Source organism: Dipteris shenzhenensis, chromosome 13 (genome assembly GCF_047967505.1).
Source record: "Dipteris shenzhenensis isolate YYH24624 ecotype China chromosome 13, Dip_SZ_1.0, whole genome shotgun sequence".
Taxonomy (NCBI): domain Eukaryota; kingdom Viridiplantae; phylum Streptophyta; class Polypodiopsida; order Gleicheniales; family Dipteridaceae; genus Dipteris; species Dipteris shenzhenensis.
This window is the reverse complement of record NC_141608.1, coordinates 9680327-9703746: the sequence shown is the minus strand read 5'-3', so window position 1 is coordinate 9703746 and position 23420 is coordinate 9680327.

The following is a 23420-nucleotide window of genomic DNA, read 5'->3' as shown; positions in this document are numbered from 1 at the left end:
CGCATAAGCTCTTGCGGAAACTTACGCATAAGCTCATGCTCATGAATGAGCATAAGCATGAGCTTATGCTTATGCTTATGCATAAGCATAAGCATAAGCATAAGCTCATGCTTATGCTCATGCGGAAATAGAGAAGGAGCTTATGCGGAATGAGAGAAGGAGCTTATGCGAAAAAAGAGAATGAGAGAAGCATATGCTTCTCTCATTCTCTATTTCCGCATAAGCTCTTGCGGAAACTTACGCATAAGCTCATGCTCATGAATGAGCATAAGCATGAGCTTATGCTTATGCTTATGCATAAGCATAAGCATAAGCTCATGCTTATGCTCATGCGGAAAAAGAGAAGGAGCACTTGCGGAAACTTGCGGATAAGCTCTTGCGGAAACTTACGCATAAGCTCTTGCGGAAACTTACGCATAAGCTCATGCTCATGAATGAGCATAAGCATGAGCTTATGCTTATGCTTATGCATAAGCATGAGCATAAGCATAAGCATAAGCATAAGCTCATGCTTATGCTCATGCGGAAATAGAGAAGGAGCTTATGCGGAATGAGAGAAGGAGCTTATACGGAAAAAGAGAATGAGAGAAGCATAAGCTTCTCTCATTCTCTATTTCCGCATAAGCTTATGCGGAAACTTACGCATAAGCTCATGCTCATGAATGAGCATAAGCATAAGCATAAGCTCATGCTTATGCTCATGCAAAAATAGAGAAGGAGCTTATGCGGAATGAGAGAAGGAGCTTATGCGGAAACTTACGCATAAGCTCATGCTCATGAATGAGCAAGAGAATGAGCTTGAGCTTATGCTTATGCTTATGCTTAGCTCATGCTTATGGTCATGCGGAAAAAGAGAATGAGAGAAGCTTATGCGAATGAGAGAAGGGGGAAATAGATAAGGGGGAATGAGAGAAGCATAAGCATAAGAGAATAAGAGGGAGGCGGAAATAGAGAATAAGGGGGAAAGGAAAGAGAGAAGGGAAAAGAGAGAGGGGGAAAGAGAGAATAAGAGAAGAGGGAAAAAAGAGAAGGGGGAAAATGAGAAAAAGAGAAGGGGGAAGAGAGGGTTCCTACGCCCATCATTGCAGCTAGCGCTTAAGGCGCTAGCTGCAGGCCAATGCAAATAACAAAAAGCTTAAATGGAAAGAAGAGGAAGCACTTACCTGTAAAAGTATGTCCCGCTCGGTGTAGTGGACTGGGCCCACAAAAGAGAGACTATGTCCCGCTCGGTGTAGTAGACTGGCCCTACAAAAGAGAGAAAACATCCCATTTTTTCAAATAAGATGTTAGTGGAAAGAGGAGATCACAAAAGCAACTTCTTTTGAGGAGACAAGGAAAGAGAAGATTGAGGAGACAAGGAAAGAGAAGATTGAGGAGACAAGGAAAGGAGGAGATTGAGGAGAAGAGAAGGAAGAGAAGGAAGAGAAATACAGAAAGAAGAGGTGAGTTTCTTGCTTTCTTTCATGAAATTTCGTTTTTTGTTTGAATCCTTTCTAATCAAGCATGAAAACTAGTTTAAAAATTTAGCAATACAAGTAGAAACACTCACAAAACCAAAGCTAACAAACAAACAACCTACATTGTTGAAAAAAACTCACCTTTTGAAGAACTTTCTTTCTGGAAACCAAAGAGGGAAAAAGGAGAGAGAGGGTGCACAAGAGGTAGGAGGAGGGTGAGGAGTGGGAAATAGGGTAGGAGCTTGCTTGGAATAGATGGGAGGTCAGTGAAAATAGGTGGGAGGAGATTTTGGAGAGCTTAGTTTAGAGATTAGGAAAGCTTTGAGCAAAACGCCGCGGGTTTCGCCGTTTCGGGTTTTAACCCACAGCGTCGCTATATAGCGACGCTTATTCGTCGCTATATAGCGACGTTTTTAATTGAAAACATCGCTATATAGCGACGCTTTCAATTAAAAACGTGGCTATATAGCGACGGAACAGAGCGTCGCTATATAGCGACGCTTACTGTTTGTTTTTTAATGAGGCCTCTTGTTTGTGACTCAAACATGCTATGCCTATAATTGTCAATATCTCCTCTTACTACATAGCCTTACTATATAGGATTTTTTGTTTCAATCCTTACTATATAGCGATGTCATTCTTTTTATATAGCCTCAAGAGAAGCTCAAATTAAACATGCTATGCTCATAATTGTGTACATCTCCTCTTCATGCTTATGTTTTGGTTTTATAAGTGTAGATGGAAGGGACGAGTGGAAGCTCATCCGATGATGCGCCAACGCCCGGGAGCACGAAGTGGCTTACGGAGAGGTTATATTGTCATTGCACTCATTGCAAGCGAGAAGTACGACATCAACGTCGTATTATCATGCGCCACTTGCGGATGTATGGGGAGGAGCCGGAACCAGTACCCCCCGTTGGTGTTGCACATGTTGATGGATCATCGGTAAGTCAAAGCTATTTAAGTTCGCAATCTTATTGTATACCCGGAATTAGAAGATCTTCTATTTACACGAATGAGCTTATGATAGGATGACGAGGGTGACGAGGGTACACATATACCTTCTCACTTTCAACAAGACTATAGTCTCCCAGATGACGACGAGGGTATGGTCGACATGATGGATTCCATTTTTAGGGGCACTACATCCCACGTACACGTGATGTCAGAGTTTGAGGTGAAAATGCGAGAGTTGCAATCAACACAATTGTACGAGGGTGCCAGGATGTCTAAACTACGTGCTTGTCTCTCAATCTTGAATCTACAAGTACAGTATGGGTGGTCGGATACAAGTGTCTCGGCCTTAATGAGGTTAGCCCTTGCATTAATTTGATTGACTCATTATTTGGATATTGTTTGTTTTGAGAATCATCATTTGGATAGTGTCTTTGTCATAGGTTGCTCCAAAAGATGTTGCCTGTACCAAATACCATGCCCGCATCAAGAGATGAAGCGAAAAAGATGCTAACAATGGTGGGTATGGATTATGATACCATCCATGCTTGCCGTAATGATTGTATTCTCTTTCGTCGTGAGCATGGAGATTTGGCTAGTTGTCCAAAGTGTGGGGAACAACGATATAGAGATGACTTGCAGGGTGAGAGGATACCGGTAAAGGTCTTAAGACACTTTCCCATCATTGCAAGAATACAACACATGTTTCGATGCAAATCCATAGCGGAGTTGATGACATGGCATGCATCTCATCGGTCCACTGATCACACATTGAGGATTCCCGCAGATTGTGCGGCTTGGAAGCACATAGATAATCAGTGGCCGGACTTTGCGAGAGAGCCACGCAACTTACATCTTGGGCTAGCCATGGACGGCGTGAATCCTTTCGGGTTACGCTCGACATCTTGGTCGACATGGCCCATAGTCGTGGTGAATTACAATATCCCACCATGGCTAACAATAAAAAAGGGACACCTCATGCTTGCACTACTTGTGCCAGGAAAGTACAAGGCAAGAAACATGGACGTGTACATGGCACCTTTGATAGAGGAGTTACAGATATTATGGAGAGGAGTGCAGGTCTTTGATATTTCCAGAGCTCCTAGGCATACCAATGATATTTTCGTCAGGGGTATCTTGATGTGGACCATGCATGACTACCCAGGATATGGAGAGTGCGCAGGTACGTGGTTATGTCTTTACATGTACAATGAGGGATTATGCTTTTTTTACTCTCTTTTGCACGCATGTCTTGTACTAACATATTCATGCACGCGTGCAGGGCTTGCTACAAGTGGGTACCATGCTTGTCCTGTTTGTGGACCCGCTCTGAAATCGCTTGCACGCTACTCCAAACACATGAGGAAAAATGTTTATGAAGGTCATGCTCGATACCTTCCGCTCGACCATCTCGCACGTGGAGGTCAGCTTGATCCACCACCATCATATTTAAAAGCAAGTGATTGGATTCAAGCTTGGAGGGAGAATGGAGAGGAACCTCCTCCTGGTATGAAGAGGCTATCGATCTTTCACGAGCTTCCTTATTGGGGTCAGTTACAAATCAATCATCTCTTGGATCCCATGCATATCTTTAAGAATGTGGGGGCTACCATTTGGGCACACTTGGTTGGTTCCAAGGACTCGAGAGGAGTGCGAGAAGACTTGCGTGCTATGAATAGGATGTCTCGTTTGTGGCCCCAAGTGCATGCTTCAGGAAAAGTTGTCCTCCCGAAAGCAACGTGGATCCTCTCTACGAGGGAGGAGGCAGCGATCAAGGTAGACATTGCCTCTTTTCAAACACCGACAGGGTACATGCGTTGCTTGAAAGGAGCATTTTCAAAGGACAATAAGCTTAGTGGCCTCAAGTCCCATGATTGGCACAAGGTCTTACAGGTATTCTAAGTAGAATTACTGTACCGATAATAGTGAAGCATTAGCGTAATTATTATTATGTTATATTGTTGACATGATTTCATTGTTGCTTTGATAGTTCATCCTTCCAATTACAATAAAAGGGTGCTTACAAGAAGATGTTAGAAATGCTATATTCAAGATCTGTGGTATTGTGAGGTATGCTTACTATCAATTCGCATTATGTATTTTCTTCATGGACATGTGAAATAGGTGGATATCTCAAATATCTTACATATGCATGGACATGTGAAATAGGTGGATATCTCAAAAAGAGATCTCTATATCGAGCATCGAGAAGGCTAGGGTGGAATCCATCGAAGCCGTATGCTTGCTTGAGAAGCACTTTCCCTCGAGCATTATGACAACTCAAGTCCACTTGCTTGTGCACATAGTTGATGAGGTGGCTATAGCAGGTACCGTTCATAATCGATGGATGTTTTTCCTCGAGCGGTTTATGAAAACTTTAAAGGGGTTTGTAAGACAAAGAGCAAGACCAGAAGCAAGCATGGCAGAGGGATGGCTTGTGCAAGAGTCATTAGTATATATCACAGAGTTTCTTGCATCCACGGATCCTGATATGCCGCAAGCTTGGCACAACAAGGATGATGATCGCATAATTGGCGAGGTCCCCCAAGGAAAAGGGATTGAAAGAAAGATGAGCGAAGAGCAAATGGAGAAATTCAATAAGTTTTGTATCCTCAATAGCCCTGAGATGCAGAAGTGGATTGAGAGATATGAAGTGGCCAAAGCAGAAAGAATAAATGCAAGGACGAGATTCAGAGTAATGTACAGGCGATCACAACCATATCCACGAGACCTGGCTCTTCTCCCTACTCACATGTCACTTGATTGGCTACAACTAGCTATACGTAAAGCCGAACGTGATGGAGAGACAATAAACGAGCGCGAGCGGGAGTTATCATCTGGATGTATGGTGCATGTAAGTTTCTTATCTCTTGATGTAATTAAGTAATTATTTGTGGCAATATATGCTATAAAATAGGTGCATCTTCATTGTTTTAATGATGCTCTTTTACAGTACAAAAAGTACAGTGCATTATGGTCATATGGACGACATTTTCGCATAGAACGCATCGATTCAAAGAGAGTCACGTATGATTGTGGAGTCATGGCTAACTTCACACAAGATAGCCGAGCAAGTGCTTCGGATACCAATCTTCTCTTCTCACAGTTGGATTATTGTGGAACCATACGCGACATCTATGAAATTGATTTAAGACGATTTACTATTTTCATTCTTGATGTAAAATGGTTTAGAACTACTTACAACGGTCCCCATGCAACTGTGAGAAAAGATGGTAGCGGTCTCTTTGCAATAGACTCCACCAAACATTGGACCGATGAAAGTGATACTTTTGTTCTTCCCGAGCACTGTGAGCAGGTGCATACTAATGATTTAATTAGTCGAAGCTTTCGTTTTTTAAGTCCATTGATATATATATAATTGACGACATTTGGCACGTGATTTTTCATCTTCAATATAGGTGGTTTTTCATCCGGATCGTTCTGATCCAAGATGGTGGTACGTGATCCAAGTTGCACCACGAAGTAAGCAGATTTTTGAAGATCGAGATGTGGATATGGAGATGCCACTACCAAATCCGGATCCAATTGATGAATCTAGCGAAGAAGATGTAGATCACCATATGAGGCAAGAGGAAGATGCGCATAATGACATCGCACGGGAGGAGGATGGAGATCACGATATTGACGAGGAAGACAACAATCGTCAAGATCAATCACCACACTTAAGCTTTAATTGAAGAAGATGATCAAATACTTTTAGGTGAACGTACGATGCTAGAGTACGATGATGATATAGGAGATCAACTCGGTATAGAGTTGGAGATAGACTTGCTTGGCGCCTTAGACTTGGCTCAAGATGAAACAGTTGATGTAAATGCTCTTATTTAATTTGATTTTTCTCATCTCCAACTTGGACATGAATATATGAGCTTCAAAGGCTTGATGTACATGCTCTCATTTTTTATTTCTCTATGAGCTCAAACATGTATGAAAATTTAAAAAATTTTGTCATTGGAAGAAAATAAATTTTAAGGCTAAAAAAAAAAAAAAAACCTCTCTGTAAAACGTCGCTATAATATAGTCTCAGTGTCGCTATATAGCGACCTTTAAAAGTCGCTATATAGCGACTTTTACTAACGTCGCTATATAGCGACCTTTCAAAGTCGCTATATAGCGACTTTTACTAGAGTCGCTATATAGCGACGCTTATTAAAAGTCACTATATAGCGATGATTTACGACACCCGATTTTTATACCGACGATTAACGTTAAGCGGGCGCTAATCGTCGGTACGTAAACATCGCAATAGGATGCGTGTGTAGTAGTGGTCTTGACTGTGTTGAGCTATCCTAGCATAACATCTTGCACATTCTTCTTGATCAGATGATATGCGTACTTCTCTTTCTTACTCGGGGGGTTCACTATGTATAAACCCTCTATATCACGTGCGTTGAAGGACTATTTGTAAATTCCCTTATCTATAAAATTTTCACTAATAAAATGTACCCTTTTTCTATAGAAATCTGTAAATTTTTTCCAAATTTATTTTAAAAACTCCCTTATGTATATTAATTTGTGTAACTTTTAGAAATTAAAAATATCCTTTTGTTGAACTCACGTGATAGGGTTACATATGATGACCGACCCCCCCAAGCTTTCTTATCCCATTCTTCCTGAGCTCGAGAAATGGCAAGATCTGCCACGGGTGCGAAACTTTTTGTGTAGCTGTAGATCCCACTGTAGATCCCATTGCTGGTGCTGTTGATAACAGGTGGAGTAGAGCTACTGCTGGTTGGATCGTCCAATGGTCTAGGCATAGATCCATCGACATACTCCCATTTGTCCTGAAGTACAAGAATGGTCTCCATTCGTCATTTCCATGTGCCATAATTGGAGTTGTCTAACTTAGTAGATGCCTCCAGATTGAGGTTGCTAGTTGTAGACATGGTCTAAGAAATGTACTCAAAGTGTCATGAAAATCACTGTATGAATCAACTACAAAACACTGACTGTGCCAAGTGAAATCTGAATTGTCGGCGGTGAAGATAGAACTACAATATATAAAATATGATCTATATTACAAGGCTGTCGAGAATAGCCAAGAGGCTTTACAAGACTGAAATGATGTGCACAATGCCGTTGGATGGACAAAAGCAGTAGAGCCTAATCTGCCTTCATAGCCACCCTCATCCACATTTAAATCAAGTGATCAACACCATTAGAAGGTAAAAGGAATTCATTCAACGTCCTTGTCTCTACACCCCTTTACATTTAATTCATACACTGGCCACATTTCCTCCAGAAGCCAAACCACCTTACCAATGGACTATACAGCACAAGTCAATCTCTCCTACTAAGCTCAAAAAATACATTGATAACCCATGAAACATAAATTAATCTCTGCAAGCGTACTCCACAACTACAATTATTCACTATGCACAACCACTTAAGGCCTTCACCCATCTCATATACAAGTTGTTTGCTATCCACAAACTCCCCTCGGAATTCTTTGAGTTTGAGGTGAGCCAACCTCATGTGTCATAGCTCACAAACAATTGACAAAGCCTTATGACCAACCAGGGCTCCTCTTCTAAGATGTGTCATCAAGGCACCCCTTGAGGTTCAGTCCCTGAAACACACAACCAATACCAACTGCCTATGCACCATATTCAAAATGTCGATGTGGATTTGCATGCATTATTCACCTTCATGCCTAAGAGCACCGTGGTCCTATTGGGGAGCTGCCACTAAAAAAGATTTCCTATTTTTGTATAGCCAACAACAACAATCACTGGGAGACGAGCACCATGATTAAACACTCCTTGTTTTTATTGGCATTCTGATGCAAATCTCATGCTCTACACTCTTGTCCCAGCATGCTCATGTCGCAGAATAGCAGAGAGGAAAGTGCAGCTATTTGAAGCTAAATTTTAGTCTCTCCAGCACCATTTATGAAGCCTCTCCCATCATTTCCTCGCCTGAATAGGGTGATCAGAGATGAACCCAACCGTATCACTGGGAGATCACTGGGGATAATTGTGTGCCCTGATGGAAGAATTACACTCCTTGATCGAGGATCAAGAGTTGCAAAGAGCTAATTGCCAACTATATGTAGATTGCTGCGTGAAAGCACTGCCACTTATCTTACTCAGTCACCACAGCAACCCATTAGCTATTTGCTACCCACAAGCTCCCATCGGTTCACGTAAATCGAAGGTAAGCCAAGCTCTCATGTCACATCTTGCCATCTCAAAAGTTCCATCAACCAAGGTCTTTGCAGCTTACACTCACCACGCGCCTGTGCCTTCACAAGGTCATCCGAGTATCCTTCTCCCCGGACTCTTCAGCCCGTGAGCTCTTGTGCGCCATCAGCCGTTATTGTTCATTAGCCCATGTGATTACAAGCCTGCTATAGCCCATCTCCTTCATGCGATGATCACTGCTACCTCACAGCTTCTCTCCTCTCACATGATCATAGCCAACACCGTGGCTTCTTCCTTCCTCATAGAGCACACACATCCTTTGTAGCCCGAGGTTCTCCAAGAGGTCCATTTATCCAAGTCCTCTGACCCTCCCATTGCCTACACCATCTCCTACCAGAAGCCATGCCTCCTTTACGAGAAGCTCACACGCTTTCTCTTTGCATCATTCTTCCAACTGAGCTCTCATCAATCCCCTCCAAACTTAGCTCTCGCCTCACCCAATGCTTGTCTCTACTCTCAGAGGGGTCACTATGTATAAACCCTCAATATCACGTGCGTTCAAGGCCTATTTGTAAAATCCCTTATTTGTAATTTTTCCATTCATAAAATGTACCCTTTTTCTATACAAATCTGTAAATTTTTTCCAAAATCATTTTAAAAACTGGGATTAAATGTTTAAAGTTTAGGATTTACGGTGGTTAAGATGTTTTGGTATTAATTATTTAAAGTTTAAAGTAATAATAAGCTCAATGATTATTTATTGTGTCTTTTTTTGAGTTGCTAATCTATTTTTGTACATAAAACAGGTATTCATCCTAACAGAGGGTATGAATGTGGTGTTATATATGAAGAATGAAGTGGCGGCTTTTGGACAAATTCATAGTCTTGACCCTATGAATGTGTGTCATTTCCAACGTTGTGGTGAAAGAAGATGTGTAGTGATAATCACCAACGTTGTAAATCCTGAAGTACATTTAAAATATCCACATGGAGACTTTGAAACATTGGGAGATATTTTACAATGTGACATATTTGATATGCAAGCACACAGAACGCTTTGGGACCAAGATGAAATTGTTCCAAAGATGTACTTTCAAGATATCAAGAAAACTTATTTTGAGGGGGAAAAAGTAGAGATGTTATCTTGCTCCGGAGAAGTTTTAGCAATTGGCAACTTTAAGGGCTATGCTCAGAGTTTTCTCTGTATAGTGGAGATAATTAAGTTGACTAGTGCAGGTGTCATTCAAAATGCAATGGATACTACTTCACATCTAGACGTCCATAATACTACGTCTCATCTACAAGTTCATAGTACTTGTAAATGGGGGTTAGCTTTCTTGAAATCAAGTTTACCCAAGACAGTTTCCTTCAATGTCATGGAAAACACAATAGAATATTATCAGAAGAAAAGGACTATAACACAAATGGGATTCCAATTGATAAGAAGCTATAGTAGTGATTAAGAGTATCACAGTGGCATGCTCACAGGTATTGAGGACATTATAGCAATAGATGTTGATGCAAAAAAGGTTTCTTGTGTTGTGATTCAAATATACTCGCTGGTATAGAAGACTTGTCTTGTGTTGCAAGTGACTCGAATAGGCTCACTGGTATAGAAGACTTGTCCTATGTTGCAAGTGACTCGAACAGGCTCATTGGTATAAAAGACTTGTCGTGTGTTGCAAGTGACTCAAACATGCTTGCTAATATAGAAGACTTGTCTTGTGTTGAGAATAATAAGATGGGACCACAAAGAAAAATACACGCAAAGATCGATGTGATAAGTGATGCAATAAAAGGAATTGATGATATTAGAGACAATGATCATGATGTTACCACTCGAATGCAAGGCAAAGGGGACAAAGAATCTGAGACTTATCATGTTGTTCGTAATATTGTTGCTTGCATGCCAGAGAATATAGATGGGAGAATCTTGAGTTAAGAAGGAGAAAGAGTTCAACCACAAAATTCAAGAGGCATTGGCAACAAATTGACATCAATGGACATGTCTACCAGATTGCCATTTCCAAGATATTATAAGGCATCAAATAATTATCAAGCCCACACAACATTTGATTATAGAGATGAAGATTCAAGGGAAATGGATTCGAGATTTGATGCTCTTACAACTGGAAAATGCAAGACACTATTTACAAAAAGAAAGTATGTGAGTGTGAAGAGGCGAAAAATCATGGCATCAATTCCAGAACCAAAGTGACATGTAATGTTATCCAAGGAGAATATGGAAAGGATGCTTATGCGAGTTTGTTACAAGAGACTTTGCATTAGAAAAGTTGGGAAAGATGATTCTGCAGCCATACGCCTTGGTATTTGGAGTAAGACAGTGCCTAATAGACATAACTATCTTCTTCAAGAGTTTTCATGCTTTCTTCATCAAGGCACTAATCAAGATTCGAGCACAAGACACTGTAAACCTAGATTGAAACCCATGGTTCATGGGAGACCCATTTGCAATCAAGGATATCAATGGTTAATTGGACTATCGCATGCGCCAACATACTGGACCATCTGGAAAGAGGTGAAAGAAAAAGTGGTTCATACAATTTATGGAACTACCTACAAGCTTAAATGCCATGGAAGCACTATAAATGCAACCGCAACATTAAAGCAAGTTCTCGAAGACCATGCATTACCACAGCCTCATCTTCAACAAACAATGCTAGATGGACGTGTCAAATGTCAACAACATCTTCCTTTGGGAATGACAAAGAAGGTCGTCCTAGAAACTGTCAATAAAACTTTACAAGACAGAGGCGAGAGCATGATTTCACGGTCAACCTTGTACAAAATTTGGTGTAGAGATTTTTGCCATGTCAAGACACCATCAAAGCAAAGGATGTCAAAATGTAAGACATGTGATGAATTAAAAAATGCCATTGAACATAGTAAATGTGAGCAACAGTGAGGAAGATATATTAAATGGCAATCAATCCATTTACATCATGTGCAGGATGCTCGAAAGTTGTATGCTTCTTGGAGAGAGGAAGCTATTTCATGTGTCGATAAGTCCATGTGCATCACCATTGATGGCATGGACCAGAATACAACAACTTTGCCATGATATAGATGTATCCCACCAGCATTGGAGGGCAAACGTGGACTAAAAACACACTTGTGTGGAATATTAGTACATGGATACCGAATCTTTTGTGATGTATGGATTGATAGTTTGCATGACCATGATAGTAACCAGGTTGTTAATCAATCATGAAAGCAATAAGAAAGGTCAGAGATGCTCACGGATGTTGACCTAACACATTGCGAATACAAGCTAATAATTGTTGGAGAGAGAACAAGAATAAATATATATTTGCTTTATGCTCTATGCTGGTTGATTTGAAAATATTTGAAGAAGTGAAAGTCGGTTTCTTCTTGTTGGCCATACACATGAAGACATAGATCAAATCTTCAGTGTTATCTCTAGTGAGTTGAAGTCAATGGATGTTTTGACAATGGAGGATATGCTATTTTGAATTGGAAAAAAAAAAAGGAGGGTCTCGCAAGGAAGAATCAGAAGTGGCTATCTTAGAGAGGATGGTAGATTGGAGAGCATTCATAGAGCCACATTTACAAACAAGAGATGATGCCCTAATAGGACACATAAATCCACACTACTTTCGGTTTCACATGCATAACAATATTCCAGTGATGCAATGGAAGCACTACTCAGTAGATGGAGATCATTTATGGAGTGAGTCATATGCTTTATTACAACGAATAATTCCATTGGAGGAAACTAGATTTGTTCTTGCAAAAAACAAATCACTTGACATAGATGAAATGAAAGGCTTGAAAGCCTTCATTAAACATCTTTAAAGTATGATGCAGAAATATCCTGAGCAATCAACTAAGAATTTGGAGATAATTAAATCAACTGAAGCACTTATCCAATCTTTAGAAAGACAAGAAAACTTAATGAGCATTGAATATTGTGAATCCTTTTGGCCGGAACAAGCTAGCTCACCAAGTTTTCCTTTGTATATAAATATGTTAGTAGATATGGAGAAAGCAGAGGAATGCCTTTTACCTCGAAAATATTGTGGCAGGAAGGGAGAAAAACCCTTACCAGCGTTTATGTTAGATATCAATGCTCCACTCTCGTGTAACTACGCGGGAACCAGCTAACTCTACTTGTAAGCCCCTGATATGAGGAGAAGGCATTTGAGTAGTTCGGTTATCCAATAGGTCCTGGTTTGGACACTAGATGGGGGCCATGTGTGGCCTGATGGCTGGACGGCTTCAGATAGAGTTGCCACATTGCCAACTAGGCTACATGCAAGTGTGGGAAGGCATCCCATGACTGACCGCACTGAGGGTAGACAGAGCATTTCCTGGGATAGCCCACTCTCAGGTTGCGGGGCCCGTTTGGAGCCCCAGATGATCCCAGATGGCTCTCGACTGAACGGGACCCGTAGGTTAGTTGCTCTATTTTGTGCCACGGTTCTATCATGTGGTCGGTGGCCTATTTCGAGACCGACCTCCAGTCGGCCATTTTGGGCGCGGACTGGGTCGATCACCCAGTTGGGTCTAACCAACTACAACTGGTGGCTATATAAGAGCAAGCCCGTGAAGCCCATCATCATCACTTGCTACAGCAACCCTGATTCCTTAGCATCCAACCTCCGTCCTCTACTGTTTCTAGCATGCCATCGAAGCTTCTCACACAAGAGCGCACGCAGCGCCATCTATTGCATTAGTTTTACAGTAATGAAATTTTTGATTCTCCATACTATCTGCTTTTCTCTCTTGCATATGAGATCCTGTTATCTGTTGAGCACAGACATATTGTTTTCTTACATGGTATCAGAGCTTGGGCTCTAGCAAGAAGATTTGGTAGTGTGTTTCTGTTTGCGAGCAGATTGTGAGAGATGGCCCAGCTCGCAAGACTACAAATCCCACTGTTCGGTGAAAGCAAAAAGTTGGACGGCACTAACTATCCACTTTGGAAGTTCAAGATGACGACCATCCTAAGCGCATACGAGATTTGGGATACTGCTACTGGGGTGGATGTGAAGCTGGTTGCGAGACCAAATCCAGCCAATGTAGGACAACAGATAGTACCAACTGCGGATGAGATTCTCGCCTGGATAAGAAGAAATGCAGATGCGTTGTGTTCTATTGTCTGCAGTGTAAGTGATTCTATCATGGTGTTAATTCAACATGTCACCACAGCAGAGGAGGCATGGACGGTCTTGAAAAATCAGTACGAGACCATGAATCAGACACGGATTTAGAATCAGGAGACTCAACTCGCGAACAAGAAACTGTCTGAGTTTGAAACAGCAGAGAAGTTCATCACCAGGGTGAAGAATCTGTGCGATCAGATGACTGCGATTGGCATCACCATCAGCAGCGAGAATCTAGCATGAAGGTGCATACGGATTCTCCCACCAAAGCATGACAGTCTTGTTACAGTGCTGAATACGCAGAACAAAAATCCGCCCCTCAACTTTGAGGATTTTAGCGCAATGCTTCTGGAGGAGGAGATGCATCAAAAGACGAGGACTGGAGAAGATTGGCTTTCTCGGCTGGATCAAAGAAAGGTAAGGGTAAGGACTTTGGTAACCCATCTTCTTCTGATGATAAAAAGAGAAAGAAGAAGATCAAGTGCTTCTATTGCAACAAGGCAGGGCACAAGTAGAATGAGTGCCGGAAGAAGATTGCAGATGAGAAGAACGGAGTAAAGAGAGTCCAACAATAGCACGCAGGCAGTAACAGTAGAGCTGTTTGTAGCAATTGCGGAGATTTGCACGGAGGCAGTTCATGTACCTGTGGAAGAACCTTGGATTATTGATAGTGGTGCATCGCGCCACATGACTAGTCAGAAGGATTGGTATACCTCTTTACATCCGGTAGGGAATGACATCCGGGTGGTAGTCGACAATGATGCAAAATGTCCAGCAAAAGGAAAAGATCGGGACCTCAAAGTTCACTTCGATAAGAAAGGCGCACATATTTTGGATCTTCAAGGGAAGGTCGTTGGTAAAGGTACACGGCGCAACAACATTTACGAACTCTCAGCTTTCAATGGTCGAGCCGATGTGAGCAACACTAAGCTGTGGCATGAGAGGTTTAGTCATCTAAACCTTAGTTCTTTAAAGGAGATGCATAAAAGTGGAATTATTGCAGACCTACCAAAAATCACAGATTTGCTCGATGTATGTGAAGCTTGCATGATGGGCAAGCAGCATCGGCAACCCTTTCCTAAAGAGGCCAGCAGGGCAAAGGCTCCTCTAGACCTCGTTCACATGGACCTCTGCGAAAAGATGGACACGGAAGCTTTGGGTGGTTCCTACTACTTCATGCCACTGATCGACAACTATAGTAGAAGGATATGATGAGGCTTTTAGTAAGTTCAAAGAATGGCATGTAATGGTCGAGAAAGAAACTGGGAGGTAGGTGAAGAAGTTGAGATCAGACAAAGGTGGAGAGTTCACATCAAGTGAATTCAAAAGTTACTGCAAAAGTCACAGGATCAAGAGGCAGAAACCCCCGCCACATACACCACAGCAAAATGGAGTAGCAGAGTGCAAGATGGGCGTCATCTGTGAAATGGGCAGAAGTATGACATTAGGAAAAAAGGGAGCTCATTTTGGGGCCTTTTACGGTTTGGAAAAATAAGCTCTCAACCAATCAATAGAAGGCCAACGTAACGTTGAAAATTCACGAAAATAAGAGAAAATAGAAAAAAGAAACAATACTTTATGTAAGTACAAGCGTGCTACATTAATGAGGAGATTGGTTTTTTATTCGTAGAAGATCTTTGGACAAGAAGATAGAATCTAAACTGACATTTTATCTGACAAGATCCTTCCCGCTTCCACCTTCCTTTGAATTTTCAAATATTGTGCCGCCTTTCGTGCGAAAGGTCTACCATTCTACACCATTGCCTCATTGTGCAACTGCCTTCCTTTTCCAAAACTGCTCCCTTGATCCTGTTTGGCGTAGAGTAAGATGTTTCTCGTCTACTGTCTGTTTGCCCACTTTCTCTTTCTTGAAACTTCAAATTGTTATCTTAGTTACATTACTTTGCTATTGTTACAGATTCAGAAAATCTCCATGGTGAACCAAAACCACGGCCGTTCTTGTGCAAGACGCTCTGTGGATGATAATGCTACGAAGGCAGAATTATACCAAACATCCTTACCCCGTCGACCTGCTTCTTCTATTTCGTCGGTAGAGAATTCAAGTACAGTCAAAACAGAAGGAACTTGGGAAAGGTTTAGTGTTTCGAAAGGAGCATGGGTGCTCATGCAACCTAGCAAAAGAAAAAGACCCCAGACAAAAAACATTTTCTTGGCATCGTGGAAGGGAAGAGTACGAGATTTTAAAATCACCAAAGGGAAGATATCCGTGAAAGAAGTTTTGATTCAGCACGTGTATATGCATAAAGAACTTGTCTTGCGAGACTATCCAAAAAATCTTCCGCAACACAGGCCTAATTGTATATTTTTCTATTCTGGTTTTTTCCTTCATGAGGTGTATGGATTTTTAAGATGAAGCTTTCTCTCTTAACTTATTGACATTCTTGTGTTGTTTTATTTCAGATTTATATCCTTCATCGTATGAGACATGGCAAAACATCGATTGTATTCTGGGATTTATAGATGTTCTGCATGGATCGATAGGAGAACAACAATACCAAGGTCGATGTGCAACAGAGCTAGCTCAATCGGGTATATTTTTTACTGATCATTTTTATCAGTTGCTGGACAAAGCTAACACACATGGTGTATTAATAAAACAAGACCTTCCGGCGTGGAATTCGGTGGATTGGCCTCACCCACATTCTAGTGTTACAGAGGCATATAGGGCGAAGCTTTTTACAGAAGTACAGAAAGCTCTGAGGCCCAATATTGCCACTAGGATAGTAAAAATTTCTTTGTGCATGCCTCTCACAGTTTTTGTAGACCTGTTTAATACCTTTCCAGTAAAGGTTTCAAAAACAATGCTCACAGTTAAAGCAACAAATTCGGCATGCATGCCACAATTTTTGGATAAAGGTTGGGATAAGAAGACATGTAGTTCAGTGTTTTGTGAGGTGGTCCAACCTTCTATGCAACTGAAGTACATGGTTGCATCATAGAATTTTATTTTCTCTTTTTATTACAAGCGCAGTCGAATGCTAGTTTCAAAGCTTGTCCCAATGGACCAAGATGAAGAGTCGTTTGGTGCACAAAATAAACTTATTGATATTGATGTTATTGAGAACGGTGATGTGGTAGCCAGTATCTCGTTAAGAGAATGTTGCTCCCTAGCTCAATTACGCAGTGACATTCTGTTTGAGACTGAAGGTTCTATCTCAAACGACTTTTTATTTATCTACAAGAACAGAAAGGTACACCATCTGATTTATCCTAGTCTCTATAAGCATTGCTATTAGTTTTATTTACCACTCTAATTCATATTGCTTTTTTGCAGTTACTCAGAAGAAGAGAGAGCTCAGTTAAATGCAAAGACATAGAAAATTTTAAAATTGAGATCACACATACTCCATAAAGAAAGGTTTTGTATTCAATCAAGTAAGATTTTGTACAGAATTGTTTAGCTGAATCTGTAGAACATATTTCTAACATCCATTTTCTATTTATGTACAGTTTCATCCAGAGGCTGCTCTACATTTTCTGGAGGATCTTCTCTCTGCTGCTCCATCCTGTCCGTGCTCCATCCTGTCTCCTCCACTGCCCCAGAAGCCTCTCTTTGCTGCTTCTCCACCTTCTCCTCAACATCAGCAGCAGGTCTTTGCTCCTGTGTCTGCTCCTCCTCAGCACTCTGTGATTGCTCCTGTGGCTTCTGGTCCTCAACATTAGGTGCTTCATATGTGGGATCAAGGTGTATGACACCTTCATGTACTTTAGAGCTTTCACCCAGCTCCACAGTAGCTGGTACAATAGGTCTGGGGGAGGCATAGCTCAAAAACCTCAAAATTGTATGAGCTCTAAAATTATGTACATAGTTGGGGCTGAAGCTATCCTCTTTCATCTGCAATGGCAGAGGATAATTTAGAACACTTTGTATCATTATGAATTATATTCAAGCTAAATGAAAAGTATTTTTCCTTACAATATCTGGCTGTTCCTTTTCAAAGTAGCTTGAAAGTATATATTTTGCATTGATCAGCACCCTCCATCCACAACTACTTGAATCATTTTGTTGTGGTGTCTGGACAGTTAGAAAAAAATGTTAGAAACTGTGAGCATCAGCACAAAACAAAATTATTCAATAAGTTCAAAGACATAGCATTTAATAGACTTTTTACCTCTAGACTTAATGGCTCTATTGAATCCAACAGAGAGACATTTGGAGGACAATGATCCAATGCATCTAATAGCCTTCTAATACAACTGCAATATGTATAATTTAGTTAGTATGGTATCAAAATAATAAAGTTTTGAGTTCCAAAAGCACACACAGTACTTACAATTTCAGCTCTCTGTGTGTGTTTTTTAGAGAGTTGAATAGAAAGCACTGCTTCTGCTGGATGTCAATAGACACAAAACTCCAGTGGTCACTGCATAAGGAAAAAAGCATAAGCAAATGAAAGGCTACAAGAGTTCCCAATATTAAAGAAGAATCTTAAAAGAAGTAGTCACCCACATACCTGCTATGATATGGAAGTAGCAAAATGTCAATTACTTCAAAATTGCAGTGTTTGAACCAGCTGGAAATACTCATGGGAGTCTCTTTTGCATCTCTTAATCTAGAAGAAATGGCTGGATCAACAATATGGACTGTATGTTGTACAGAGGGATGAAGCCAGCTTCTCATCATGCTGCATAGGATCAGAACATAATTAGGGTAGGTTATAAAAGAGTTACAAGGAGGATTGACTTGCAAAAAATGTAAAATTTAAAGACACTTACTAGAGCATTGCAAGAATGAGAGTATCTGAGCAATACTCATTCTTGTTAGCCAATGCTGCTAAGCATTGTTTTGTCAAATCAAAATCATTGACTGAAACTTCATCCTCAATATGTACAACTACATCAGGGCCCAGCTCCTTCAACCTTCTATGTATGTGTAGCTCTCTCTTTCCAGTTTCCACATCTATCACAGATTTTGTTTCTTTAACTTGCTGCTTCAGTGAGTCCTCATAAGCAGCCTTCCCTCTGGTGTTCTTTGAGTGTGTTACCTCAACAACCTTTACCTCATCAACCTTGACCTTCCTTGTGGGTGGAATTAGCAATATATCTCTCATTTTGATGTCCTGCCATTCCACAGGATGAACCAGCTTGTCATATCTCCATCTCACTCTGGACAAAGTGTTGAAATCTTTGGCCATCAAAGTAACCCTGTGAGCATGGGCTGCTACAAGCATTGCATCCTCAAAATATTTCTCCAGGTAATCCTCTGCCATTTCTTGCAAGGAAAGAATGGCAGTTCTATTCCACCTGAACCCAAGGTTCCAACTGTCACAAATTTCTCTCACCAGTCTTTGAAAGGGTGCTTTGGGTATTGCAAAACCTATGGCTTTCTGTTGCCTCCTTATTTCCCTAAGCACACCTGCACCCTTATTTAATCTTTTGGCCTTTTGCTTGAGCAAGCGCATTGGCTTACCCTTCCTGCCATGTGAAGCTCTTCCCTTTGGAGGCACACTAAACTTCTTGGAACCTGTCCCAGCTGCTGTTGCTGCAAGACCTGGTCCTTTGCCAACTTGCCTTGCAGTTGATTTGGTCCTTGCCATCACTCTGAAAAACTGCATACAAAGGATTGGAAAGAGATCAAAGGCATGAAGAACATGTTCTAACAAAGAAAAGGCAATCACAGGGGTGGTAGAAGCCAAATAGAGAAATTTGCAATAAAATGCGATATGAGCAGTTTGGAATTTCAAACAGGTCCACATCGCATTTTGCTGCAAATTTTTTAAATGAAAGGTTGGTGCACTCCTACAGTGATTTCTATGTTTCTCCAACCAAATACAGTATGAATGGAGGTCATCCAAGAAGATCACATGCAAATATCACACTTGAAAATCTGCATTCCTCCAGTGATTTCTCTGTCTTGGTTTGAGCCTATGCATTTCCATACAGGATGTAATTTTTCTATTTTAGGCAAGAAGATTGCAAAGACTAAGGAGAGTCACAAAACTAGACATGTTCTCATGAAGAAAAGGCAATCACAGAGGTGGAAGAAGCCAAATAGACAAATTTGCAATAAAATGCGATATGAGCAGTTTGGAATTTCAAACAGGTCCACATCGCATTTTGCAGCAAATTTCTGAAATGACATGCTGGTGAACTTCTACAGTGATTTCTTTGTCTCTCCAGCCAAATACAATATGAATGGAGTTTATGCAAGCAGACTACAGCTATGGAAGTCAAAAAACCAGAACATGTTATCACAAAGAAGGCAATCACATGGTGGAAGAAGCCAAATAGAGAAATTTGCAATAAAATGCGATATGAGCAGTTTGGAATTTCAAACAGGTCCACATCGCATTTTGTTGCAAATTTTCTAAATGACATGCTAGTGCACTCCTGCAGTGATTTCTATGTTTCTCCAACCAAATGCAGTATGAATGGAGGTTATGCAAGAAGATCACATGCAAATATCACACTTGAAGATCTGCTTTCCCACAGTGATTTCTTTGTCTTGGTTTGAGTCTATGCATTTCCATACACTATGTATTTTGATTATTTTAAGCAAAAAGATTGCAGAGACTAAGGGGAGAACCCATTGTTCCTGACCTGGAGTCTATCTGTGGATGTGCTGTGCTGCTGAGGAGTAATCTGTGCTGAGGATGATTCTGTGCTGCTGGACAAGATGCTGATGCTGCAGAGGCAAGAGAGCAGAGATTGGAGGGCAAGAGTTCTAAAACAGGATACCACAGAGAAGTGCAAATAGGATTAAAGAATCACTAAATCCCACACGTGTGGAATCTAGTCGTTTTTCACACGTGTGGATGGGACCCAGATCTCTTGGAGTTTGAAATCTGGCACGTGTGAAAGTACACTTTATTCCTTGGAACTTGTGCCATTCATTATTTCATCATGAATACCACAACCACTTTTCCCTCCCCTGGATTCCAATCTCTCATCCCTGCCACGACTTTCTCCTGATCCTTTCTCTCTGATTCTCTCCTACCCAGCACACTCCATCCAGACTGCAACCTGCCTCAGATCTCCAGGTTACCTAGAGTGCAAGGTTCAAGCTAGAGAAAGAGCAGGAGATTTACCAAAGCAACTCATTCAACATGGAAAAGGAAAAAAAAGGTCAGAGTTCTAGTTTGGTTTCAATCTTTTTCAACATTTATTTCTTCCAGCTATTGGATTTTTTATGTCCCAATGTCTTCACTCAGCTCCATCCTTCTTCCACAATGTGGTAAATCACCCAGAAATTAGATTGTAGGTTGATATGAACAGAACCAAGAAATTTGCAACAAAATGCGAGGAGAGTGGTTTGGAATTCTCTAAACAGCCCATCTCGCATTTTGCTGCAAATTCCTCTTGTGGACTCCTTGCTCATGAAAATTTTCATTCATTCCATTTTTTCTCTTGCATATGATAGCATAGTGTCCAGGAATCACTGAGATGAACCAAGTTCTTGATTTGACATGCACATGACCATAATTTGAGAATTTGCAACAAAATGCGAGGGGGGTGGTTTACAATTCTCTAAACAGCCCATATCGCATTTTGCTGCAAATTCCTGTGTATTATTTGTTTCTCACTTCTACCTCATTAATTTGCTACCTTTAGCCCTGTGGAGATCTTCCTTGATGATGAGAAATGTTTTTGTTTTGGAACAGCTGGCTCCCAGGCCCCACCTTTCAAGAGGAAGCTGGACTTTTCTGCTGCTATAATAAAACCTCAGCAATCACCAGGTGAGTAATGAGATGTCATGAAGGAATTATCTGGTGATATACACTGCACTCACTGATTGCTTATGTCAGCATATAGAATTCATAGTATATAAGTTTTTGAACAGGCAAAAAGAAGAGGCTGGAGCAGAGTGCTGATTCTACCAGCAAAAAACAAATGGAACCAGAAGAGGACAGTTCTCCAGATTTGCTCCTATTTGAGTTTCTTCACAAATGCAAGGCTCAGAGTAACTTCCATTTGTACCACAGTATTTTCAACATGGAGTTCTCAATGAGCTCTGTACTGGAGCAACACAAAGATTTTCTTTCAGACTATTGGGATGCCTTCAAAGAACTGACAGAGGCAGGAAGAATTGTGGGAGGTGAAAAGGTTTTTGTGCACATTAATCATATTGTCTCCAATGACAGGCTGAGGTACCATGTGAGCAGAAGATTTGACAGCCTGCCTGATCACTATAAATTCAACTGTACTTTGCACACCAGAAAGTGCAGAGTGCTGGAGGAGAGCATGGCCTTTCTCATGTACATTGTCTTCAGTCAGGAGTCTTTGGATGAACAAGGGCAGGAAACAGAAGAAGAAGACACATCTGAAGCTTCTGAAAAGGAGGATGTTTCTTTGGGCTCTGAAATGGCAGAGCAAGAAGAAGATATCAACCTTCAGGATGAGGGGCTGCAAGTGGCTGCTCTTGACCTTGTTCAACTGAGGAATAAAACTCTGAGGGGAGCAGAGCCAGTTGAAGATTTTGATGTTCAAAGCAGCAACTATGCAGTGCCCATGCTTCCAGGTGTGTTGATTGGTGGAAAGGATTATGTTTTCCTCCATGATATAGAGTATATGTTTGATTTGAGGGAGGACTATGCCATTTCCCTTATTGCCCAGGCTTCAAGGCTTGACAAGGAGGTTGGCATAGAGGATGACCAATCACTTCTGGCTTTGGAAACAATGTTTGATCCTGTAGAGGCCCTTTCATTTTGTTTCAAAGAGGCTGAAAAGTTCCAAGAGCCAGATGAAGCTGCCTTCCAGCTCACACAGGAAGCTATGAATCTCCCAGCTCTATACACAGAAAAGACTAGAGAAGAGGCTGTACAAGAAGGGAGAGGGATAAATCTTTGGAAAGATGAACTGCTTGTTGCTGATGAAAATGAGAAGGTACTTCAAATCATATACTTTGACTTCTGCTTAACTTTAGTTTTGTAGGTTGTGTATTGTCTCACTCCAATCCTTTGATATGTTGCAGCTACAAATTGAGGATGACACATTCCTCCAGAGATCAAGTGGAAGCAGGCAGGTTGGGTTTGGCAAAATGTCAGGCCTAGCTCATTATATTCATGATCTAGGCAGTGCCAAGATCTTGATTTACCATAGGCAGTTGAGCACCAATGGAGAAGCCATTGTTTACTTCCTAAAATGTTTGTCCAGGGCTTTAGGTGGACATGCTCTTTCATGGCAAAAGGAAAAGATCATTTTGATAGACAGGTTGTCTGCCATAGATATATTTGGAGATTATGTGAATAAGCAGGCCTCTAGGGCCGCTTACTTTTTGTCTTACACTTCTTATGCATTAGCATGTGGTGTTAAGGACCCCAAATATCTGGAGGGCTATGGAAAACACCAGCTTGTAAGGTTTCGAGAGCCACCCATGATTGCATCAAGCCACACAATCCAAGAAGAGGAACAGGTGGAGAGAGCTGAAGAAAAGGATAAAGAGACAGTCAACATCAAGCCAATAAAGAAGAAAAAGACTCCAATCAAGATCAAAAAGAGAGTTCCGATGAACAGGCCCTGGGAGAAATAGGATTTAGTCATCGAATATAGCACAAACATTATATTAAATTTGAACTGATTTGTATAAAGTCTTTGATATCTGGTATGATCTTGTATAAATGATTAATAAGTTGATGATGAAATGATTTGTATATTTACATAGAGTGGTGTCGTTAAATATTAAATGAACAATATATTGAAATTGTAAACAAATTGTATTAAGTTCAGATCATATGTTT